Raw genomic sequence first — 10,430 nt, 5'->3', positions numbered from 1 at the left:
CGTTACACTTAATGTAAAAATAATAAAACTTTTCATTTCAGACATTATAAAATCTCTCTGTATTTTATATATTTCATATTTAGCAGTGATACTACTTGGGTATTTGATTTCTCTCTTAAAGATGTACCAATATACCTATATGCAATATAGGTATTTTGGTACATATACCTTGGTAATATACAATATATGTACCAATACACCTACCAATACCGGGGCCTCCTCTCAGTGGGACATGCCCTGGACACCTCGACAAGGAGGCATCCTGGTTGACAATTCTACTCTGAGCCCCTTCGAATGGCTGAACTTCTCCCCCTAAGATCATCCACCTTTCAGAGAAACCTCATTTCTGCCACTTGTATCTGTGACCATAGGTGAGTGTAAAGACATAGAAAGACCAGTCAATCAAGAGCTTCACCACCACAGACCAGTATACGTCCATATCACTGCAGCCGCAGCACTAATCCATCAGTCAATCTCCCGCTCCCCTCTCCTGCTGCTTCACACTCGGCTGTGAACCACTTCAGTGCAAGCTGGAGGCTACAAGCTGTATCCTTTATCCAAGGTTCAACTAACAGACTCTCTTCTTGCCAGCACCCCGGCATAGACTTTTCCGGGGAGGCTGAGGAGTGTGATTCCCCAATAGTTGGAGCACACCCTCCAGTGAACCCCTTCCCAAAGATAGGAACCACTACCCCGGTCTGCCAATCCAGAGTTACCACCCCTGATCTCCAAGCAAAATTGTAGATGCGTGTCAACCAAGACAACCCTAAAGCATGCAGAGCCTTCAGGAACTCAGGGCAAATAACATCCACCACAGGGGCCCTACCACCAAGGAGTTATTTAACTCCCTCAGTGACCTCACCCTCAGCGATGAACGAGTTGTCCTCCTCGTCCTGAGACTTTGCTTCCTCTATGGAAGAAGTGTCAGTGGGATTAAAGAGGTCATCAAAGTACTCCTTCAATAATCCAACAATATTGTGATGATATTCTGTTCCTAACCAAGCTGACTTTGGAGAAGAGGTTGTCACGATCCGCAGTGGCAGACCGAGTGGAGAGTGTGTGGAGGACTCAGGTGCAGACACAGGCGAAGACACGAAACTGAGTTCAAATGAAAAGCGAGCCTTTATTTTGGCTGATGACATGGGGGCCAAACAAGGTAGAAGCACTGTGACGAAACTAAACTATAACTAAGCTGGGAAACTGGTACTATGATGCCACAGAAAACTATGAATACAAACATGGTGGGTGAGAACACAGATGACGCGACACAGACTGCATGAAACACAGAGACTAAATACACATAAGGGATGATCAGGGGAAGTGGCCACACATGGGAGCACAGCTGACACACATGAACCTAAAGGCAGGACAGGAGAAGTGAAACTAAATATACTGACATTGAATACAGACTTTCAAAGTAAAACAGGAAACATGGAGATTAGACATGACATGAACTAAACATAACCACGCAGACATGACGCATGAACCAGGGAGACTGAGTACAGGGGGAGACATAGCTGGACTGGCCATCGGGCATACCGGGCATTGCCCGGTGGGCCGCTGGCGATTTTTTGTTTTTATGGGCCGATGGATTTCTTTTTTTTTTTTTTTTTAGGAAGGGTATATATAATGAAAGGTGTTGGATTGGCCAATTGGTCATGATCGACTCTGGGCTGGACCAATTACAGCCGAGGAGGCTGGATGCACCCTCCCCCTTGTTTAACAATCACGTGATTTTCGCGCATTGCATGCCGGGAACTCGTGGCAAAACAATCCAATCAAACAAATCAAATGCAAACATTTGCAGCACCGCAAAACGTTCATTCTCCGGTTCCAATACCTTCTTTTTTTTTCTTTGCCGCACAAAAAAGGAATGTACAAAACAAAAGGAGAACAATGCCGGTCCGAACAAAGACAGACTCGACGAAAAGACAAAGAAAAGATACGAGGAAAAAATCAAAGGAGTGAAAGAGTGGACAAAAGACGTCAGCGTGCTGCCCAACTTTCACCACGCTCAGATTTATAATTATACGCTTCTTGGAGTGAGTGCATACACTCATGAAGTTTAGTAACTTCAGGTCACTGCAACAAGCCCAGGTACAGTTTACCGACGGATGGGTACAGGACCTTGAAACGCACCGTGTAGAACGAAAGACTATTGTACATATCATAAGTTTACCAGTCTCACAAATCGTCTTCATAAATACACATTCATTAACAGTTTATTAATATAACCTTTGAGCTCAACGGTAATTAATTAGTAGTGGAAATAATTTCTGGTAGTGTAACAGTGTTTATGTGGTATTATTCCACTTGCCACAAATATCAGTGTAATGGGGAAACAGCGCCCCCCCCCTCTCGGTGTGGCTGGCTGCAGTAATCGCTGCCAGTCTGCCGTAGCCATACGAGAGGTGAGTTGTATTGTTCCGCACACAATATAGCTAAGTAGTACAGACACATAAAACATGTTTGATTAGCTGACGAGCACCGAGTGTAATAAGTGCTTAGTGGACACATGTCCAACACCAGTTTTATGTACTTTTCATTTGTTTATTAATGTGTGAAACTGTATGCTAAAGCGGAATGCTAATGAGATGTTCTGCCGTAGTGTGCTGTGCGGAGTGGTGTGTGGCGAGCCTGTGCACTGATAATACACCGTTGTTTCCATTCAGGTACATCGTTTGTTGTTGCTGTTATTTTATTGCATATTAGAAATTGTAATATTGCTGCAGTAATCGCTGCCAGTCTGCCGTAGCCATACGAGAGTGTGCTGTGCGGAGTGGTGTATGTGCTGTGCGGAGTGGTGTATGTGCTGTGCGGAGTGGTGTATGGCGAGCCTGTGCACTGATACAGAGCACCGTTGTTTCCATTCAGGAAATAAAGTGGCAACGATCGATCAGAGACTCCTTGTCTTTTTAAAAACACTACACAACGCAGAGTCGAGGAGTCTGTTTGGGCCGAACTGTTGCAGCGGGATGAAGCAGAAACCGGTTACAGTAGCATTACAGAAATGTAGCAGTGACAATAATATTGTATGTTGTAATCGCAATGGACAATTAGTGATACAAAACAACTGTTTTATCCTGTGAATAAAAGTATATGGTTTTGTCAGTGTACCATGGTTATAACAGAAGCGAAACGCAATATTGTGTCAGGACAATTCACTATTTATGCACAATAAACAAAGGAGCATAGCGCGACAATTTCTGTTCAGCGCCAGACTTGCTTGTAACCAAGGCTGGACTGGGACAAAAAATCGGCCCGGGCATTTTGACTAGAGACCGGCCCACCAGGATAAAGATTGAAAATGTGACGTCATTCAGGGATAAAACCGCAAAGGATTCTGGGAACTTGTGGCAAGAGGTACTAGCGCTCAGTTACACAGCGATAAAAAGAAACCCAAAAAATGGCAAGAAGCTGTTGTATTATTAACTGCAATAACCGGTCGCATGACTGCCACGGGAAGCCGACGGGTAAAGAGATCGGTTTTTTTTTTATCGGATTACGTCGTTGAAGTGAAATTTTTTAAGCCATGTTTCCGAAGTAAGAGCTGACGGATGGTCTGGATATACCAAATATAACATCTCAGAACACTCCAGCTCACAGGTTAGTCTGCTCCAAGCATTCCCACAAAGGTCAGAGTTTTTTAGTAGTTAATACGTCATTTTTCTTAACATAATTGGTGATATAGGTTACAAGCAAGTCTGGCGCTGAACAGAAATTGTCGCGCTATGCTCCTTTGTTTATTGTGCATAAATAGTGAATTGTCCTGACACAATATTGCGTTTCGCTTCTGTTATAACCATGGTACACTGACAAAACCATATACTTTTATTCACAGGATAAAACAGTTGTTTTGTATCACTAATTGTCCATTGCGATTACAACATACAATATTATTGTCACTGCTACATTTCTGTAATGCTACTGTAACCGGTTTCTGCTTCATCCCGCTGCAACAGTTCGGCCCAAACAGACTCCTCGACTCTGCGTTGTGTAGTGTTTTTAAAAAGACAAGGAGTCTCTGATCGATCGTTGCCACTTTATTTCCTGAATGGAAACAACGGTGCTCTGTATCAGTGCACAGGCTCGCCATACACCACTCCGCACAGCACATACACCACTCCGCACAGCACATACACCACTCCGCACAGCACACTCTCGTATGGCTACGGCAGACTGGCAGCGATTACTGCAGCAATATTACAATTTCTAATATGCAATAAAATAACAGCAACAACAAACGATGTACCTGAATGGAAACAACGGTGTATTATCAGTGCACAGGCTCGCCACACACCACTCCGCACAGCACACTACGGCAGAACATCTCATTAGCATTCCGCTTTAGCATACAGTTTCACACATTAATAAACAAATGAAAAGTACATAAAACTGGTGTTGGACATGTGTCCACTAAGCACTTATTACACTCGGTGCTCGTCAGCTAATCAAACATGTTTTATGTGTCTGTACTACTTAGCTATATTGTGTGCGGAACAATACAACTCACCTCTCGTATGGCTACGGCAGACTGGCAGCGATTACTGCAGCCAGCCACACCGAGAGGGGGGGGGCGCTGTTTCCCCATTACACTGATATTTGTGGCAAGTGGAATAATACCACATAAACACTGTTACACTACCAGAAATTATTTCCACTACTAATTAATTACCGTTGAGCTCAAAGGTTATATTAATAAACTGTTAATGAATGTGTATTTATGAAGACGATTTGTGAGACTGGTAAACTTATGATATGTACAATAGTCTTTCGTTCTACACGGTGCGTTTCAAGGTCCTGTACCCATCCGTCGGTAAACTGTACCTGGGCTTGTTGCAGTGACCTGAAGTTACTAAACTTCATGAGTGTATGCACTCACTCCAAGAAGCGTATAATTATAAATCTGAGCGTGGTGAAAGTTGGGCAGCACGCTGACGTCTTTTGTCCACTCTTTCACTCCTTTGATTTTTTCCTCGTATCTTTTCTTTGTCTTTTCGTCGAGTCTGTCTTTGTTCGGACCGGCATTGTTCTCCTTTTGTTTTGTACATTCCTTTTTTGTGCGGCAAAGAAAAAAAAAGAAGGTATTGGAACCGGAGAATGAACGTTTTGCGGTGCTGCAAATGTTTGCATTTGATTTGTTTGATTGGATTGTTTTGCCACGAGTTCCCGGCATGCAATGCGCGAAAATCACGTGATTGTTAAACAAGGGGGAGGGTGCATCCAGCCTCCTCGGCTGTAATTGGTCCAGCCCAGAGTCGATCATGACCAATTGGCCAATCCAACACCTTTCATTATATATACCCTTCCTAAAAAAAAAAAAAAAAGAAATCCATCGGCCCATAAAAACAAAAAATCGCCAGCGGCCCACCGGGCAATGCCCGGTATGCCCGATGGCCAGTCCAGCTATGCTTGTAACCTATATCACCAATTATGTTAAGAAAAATGACGTATTAACTACTAAAAAACTCTGACCTTTGTGGGAATGCTTGGAGCAGACTAACCTGTGAGCTGGAGTGTTCTGAGATGTTATATTTGGTATATCCAGACCATCCGTCAGCTCTTACTTCGGAAACATGGCTTAAAAAATTTCACTTCAACGACGTAATCCGATAAAAAAAAAACCGATCTCTTTACCCGTCGGCTTCCCGTGGCAGTCATGCGACCGGTTATTGCAGTTAATAATACAACAGCTTCTTGCCATTTTTTGGGTTTCTTTTTATCGCTGTGTAACTGAGCGCTAGTACCTCTTGCCACAAGTTCCCAGAATCCTTTGCGGTTTTATCCCTGAATGACGTCACATTTTCAATCTTTATCCTGGTGGGCCGGTCTCTAGTCAAAATGCCCGGGCCGATTTTTTGTCCCAGTCCAGCCTTGGGGGGAGATGACATAAACAACTAAGAAACAAAGGACTAAACAGCAATCTCAAAATAAACTAGATGAACTAATCTAGGGCACAAATGAATACAAAAGATACATAAAACTCAAACACTGGGTCGCTCGACCCAGGACCATGACAGATGTTGTTTGCACAATGGACAGATTGCCAGTCTATCAGAGAAAAACATACAGACAATAAACAGGGAAACCAACTCATGTACAAAAAGACACAAAAATGCTCTCCTTAGCACCAAAAAATCAGATTTAGATTGATTTGAAATATCTGACATTTTGGCCTAAAGTCCTAAATCAACAACTTTTATTCTTTGGGTATTTACAATATGCTATTAGTAACCAGCATTGCCGTTTTGGTCTGGTGGGATTGAAGAATAATTGATAAGGCCATCTCAAGAACTGCAGCTGGAAAGTAGGTATCGGCTAAATCTGGTACAACAAATCTCTTCTTTTCAGACATTAATGTTTTTTGTACATAGTCACAGACAAATAAATAAAACATCAATACAAAATACAGGGATCATCAACCATTTATCAAAACAAATGCAAATCTCTGTGGCATTCTGGACATCAACTTCTAGGCTAAACCCAGAAGCTCCTTGTAATTCATGTATATGCTGCTTCTGATCACCCTGCACAATCATCATCATAAAATCTGACGTGTCAAAGTGTCTGAAACATAAAAAGTGAATGTCTACAACAGCCAAAACTTTTGGCTGGGACTTCATTTGTTATTTGAACAGAACACTATAAAAGTGTCAAAGGTCCAGTAGATTTACTTTATAGTTATGAGTAAATCTTCCTAATCATAAAACTGTTTTATGTCAGAAACAGTAACTGCAATAGATTTCTAAGTTGCAAAAAATCCAAATGGTCATAGCGTATATGTTTTGTGAGACCAGTTTCCTCCGAAGTTTTAGTGAAGTCCAGTGTAAAGTTGTGTAAAGTTGTAAGCCAGACCATCTCCAAATGTAGGCTGGCTGATCCCTCCTATCCCAATAAATGGGTGTGAGTATAGCTGTATGCCTGCCATTAACACTGGAGCATGACCAATAAAAAGCTAGAGTGCATGTGAATCATTTAGAGCACATTGGTAAATAGTTTACCAATGTTAGTTCACCGTGTAGTCTATGATTCAGTGGGTGATTATATCAAAGTGAATGTCTATTGTGAGGTGAGCTCCCATTTGCACCTGCATCCTATACTCAGACCCACTCCATGTGTTTTCCAAAACACTAGTTATATCCTTAGACTTTCTGCATATGTGGTGTTTATGAAACATAAATTGCATATATTGTATATTTTATCGTTTTATGTTAGCTGGTATGTGATTATTTTAGACTTCATATCTCTGACACTGCAGAAATTATCTTATCATTACTTATTTTATCTTGATGTCTGTTGCAGTTCTAATAGACACAACTTTCAGTTTTCAGTGTCGACTTGCAATCTACTAGTTGTGGTTGCCGATTACACTTTCAGTTCAAGTAAAGAATCCCGTGACTGTGGAGAAGTTATACAATACACTTGTAAAAAAAAAATCATTTTGGTGTGGAATTGACAGTACACACCCCCTGATTTAAAGCGCACTTGTTTGTTTTCACTCTGATAGCTATCTTTTTAATTTTACAGTGACATGGAACATTCAAGCCTGATCCTCTCTAAAATGTATCAGTAGGTGTTTTTAATAATTTTCAATAGCTTGCTCTGCATTTTCTTCCCTGTAGCCTACATTGGGCTAGTACGTACTGTGGAGAAGGGCATTTTTAAAAACTGCATTAATGTCTATTTTCCGTAGATGCCCTTTTTGCTCAGTCTGTTTCCTATTGTTAAATACACTGATCTTAATTGAGTGAATTGTGGCCTGCAGTTCTTTACATTTTTTTTTTTTGGGGGGGGGGGGGGGGGGGGGGGGTTCTCTTGTGACCTCCTGGATGAGTCGTCAATGTGGTTTTGGAGTAATTTAGGTACACTGGCCAATTCAGACCTGCTGGAGGACCTGGTGAGCATTTATGTTTTGATGCATGCTCAATCATCCAGATATCATCCAGAAATCTCAGAAAGTTTATTCTGTTCATCTGGACGTAGCATTTTTGGATCTACTAAATAATTTTTAAAGAATTCTAGAGGATTATGTTTTTAACTCAGTATGGATACCTGTCTTCAGTGACATTAGAGTGTAACACTGGATACAAAATGAATGGAACCACTATTTTGATGTGTGAGGTAAATGGTCAGTGGTCACCTTGGCTTCTTACGTGTATACCTAAGTCATAAGTTAAAATAATTATTTGCATGTACTGAACTGATTCGAATCGTGATCTCTTTCCTTGAAGTGCAACTTCACCTCCAATTCTTAGCCTAACTCCTCCTGCTGCATATTTCTGAATGCTAAAAAGCAGCTGTAGGAAGACTAAGGGTTCCTGGCTAGCACAAAGATGAATGGAGAGTAATGCTGAATGTCATTTTACCTCTACTCCGAGGTTTCTTTTGAAGTAGATGATTTTTCCATTGCAATATTTCGTCATATGCTAGAAAAACATGTTGGTTGCAAGTTGTAATAATTCAAGCTTTTGACTAACTGCTCAAAGCTGGAGCTCGCAGGCTTGTGCTTTCTTTCTGTCTGTCATTTATTTAATTCATGGACCATGGAAGCTAATTCTTAAATTCTTGCTTTATTTGTTTAATTGTATCATTATATTTCAATAATGTAAAGAAATTATTCAATTATTTACCACACACTGAAAAGATTAAAAGGAGATGATTATCTTTACCCTATAACCACAGATAAACACTCAAATTTTTTAACACTCCCATTTCTAAATCAATAACATAAGTAAATTTGATATTATGCATGTTTCTGTTGGTGCCTCTCGCCCTAAGACAGCTGTGATCGGCTCCTGCCTTTCTCACATTGAGCTGCAGATGATTCTGCTGGCACCACATGACAAAGGAGTCAACCACAGCTCGGTACCTGGCTTCATCATCCCCAGGGATGCATCCAACCGCCACAGAGACATCAGAAAACTTCTGAAGATGGCGGTCTCTGTGTAGGGGCTGAGGTCTGTGGTGCAGATGGTGAAGAGGAAAGAGTTAGAGGATGGTACCTGTGTTGCTGATCACCTTGACAATATTGAAGATGCACATATTTGGGTCTACCTAATAAACAATCCAGGACACAAGATTCTGGAGTCCCACACAAATCCCACACAAGTTGTGTGGCACAGGCTTTGAGGACATGGAGAGTCACCCTGTCTGGTCCAGCAGACTTGCCTGAGAACATCTTCTGACTTGTCTCTGAATCTGGTCATGAGTGAAAGTAACAGTTTGGGGAGGGGTTTCAATACTTTACCAGGAGGCTGTGTTGCAATGTGGAGAGAGAGTGGCTTGGCTGTGGATTGCAGGCTGACTACAGGTAAGTCATTAGGGGGGTGAACATTTGTTGCAATCTCAAATCTGTTGAAAAACACGTTCAGCTTATTTGCTCTGTCCACACCACCCCCAGCTCACCTGCTGCTGGATGACCTGAATCCAGCAACTGTCCTCATGCCACTCCACGCCTCTATCATGCTGTTCTGCTGGAGTTTCTGCTCCAGCTTTCTCCTGTAATTGTCCTTAGCCTTCCTGATCTTTCCCTTCAATAACACCTGAACCATTCACACTTCCTCTCTATTGGTAAGATGAGATCAAGTCTGATCACATAAGACCTTGTATGTGAGGAGAGGTATTTTAAATTTAATTCTGGATGTAACAGGGAACCAATGAAGATAAGCCAATATAGGAGGAATATGCTCTAATATCCCCTGTCAGTATTCTCTTAATGTGTAAAAACTTTATAAAGTTATAGAGTAAATCTGTAAAAAGGAATATAGACACAGTTGATTAAACTTAAACTATCATTTAAGGCTGTTCAACCAACATGTATCTGTATCAGAATTAAAACCCTGTGTTAATCAAAGAGGAAATTATGTGGTTACAGTTGCTCCAAACTCTAAGAACAGTAATTAACTATCCATCCATCCATTCACTTCCGCTTAATTAATTAACTAAACAAAGTGAAATAATACAGCATATTACAAAGTTACAAAATATAACAAAATGCCTCTTATAAATACAAACAGCTCTGATGATAAATATCCCAGCTAAAACTGACGTGCCTCTCTAATTGTATTGACATTTTAATTTTCTCCATAGAGGATTTGCTATTAAAGGTGTGCAATTACTACAATGTGTACGTGTATTTAATAGGTTTTTAATTCCAACTTTGCCTTTATAGTCTCAGTTGGACCAGTCTCCTGGTTAATGGTAGATAAAGTCATTTTGGATAACTGCATTGATATTTTCCTTGTTGTTGAATATGTACCACTACAATACACTCATTTTATGTGAATCCACACAAACTTAAGAGCTTTGTTTCTTTCGTGTATTTCATTACTATGTTATAAAGTTTGCAAACTGTGGTCTAAAGTCTGAAACTTTTGGCTGAAGAAAAAGCACGTCACTGTTTGACCGCGCAACCCACATTAAAACAAACA

The sequence above is a fragment of the Aulonocara sp. 'chitande type north' Nkhata Bay genome, linkage group LG20, assembly GCF_057382095.1.
Source record: "Aulonocara sp. 'chitande type north' Nkhata Bay isolate Kocher_YH1m ecotype deep benthic linkage group LG20, A_spYH_male_GT1.1, whole genome shotgun sequence".
Taxonomy (NCBI): domain Eukaryota; kingdom Metazoa; phylum Chordata; class Actinopteri; order Cichliformes; family Cichlidae; genus Aulonocara; species Aulonocara sp. 'chitande type north' Nkhata Bay.
The sequence above is the reverse complement of the archived record's forward strand: the minus strand, read 5'-3'. Positions refer to the sequence as shown.